The sequence below is a fragment of the Gavialis gangeticus genome, unplaced genomic scaffold, assembly GCF_001723915.1.
Source record: "Gavialis gangeticus isolate Ggan-Ray unplaced genomic scaffold, GavGan_comp1, whole genome shotgun sequence".
Lineage (NCBI taxonomy): Eukaryota > Metazoa > Chordata > Crocodylia > Gavialidae > Gavialis > Gavialis gangeticus.
Window position 1 is genome coordinate 22811419 of NW_017729022.1, and position 414 is coordinate 22811832.

A 414-nucleotide genomic window follows, 5' to 3' on the forward strand; every position below is an offset into this window, starting at 1 on the left:
CCCCTACACTCGGGGGGGCTGGTTGTAGCCGGGTCAGACAGGCGAGGGGAGATCTTTTGTCTCATACATGTAGCTGGTTCGATCATTTCATCTTTGGGCTAATGAAAGAGCTCACCTCTAGCCAAAGAACCACCTTGCCTGCCTCAGACTCAAGGCACACGGGCTCAGAGCTTGCCCTCCTTCCCTTTTACCTCACCAAAATCCAATAAAACCTTTTTTTTTTTTTTTTTTTGCCCCACCAACCCCAGCAGGTCAGCATGGTTTGGCTGCTTTAATGCACAGGCAAACTACGCCCATACCTGAGCCCCTAAGTGGGGGTGCCAGCCCGCCAGGATTGCCCTGGAGTCTCCAGGAATTAGAAAGAAATCTCCTGGAGACTGCTGAGAGTCACCCAGGAGAAAGGTGCTAGGGCAG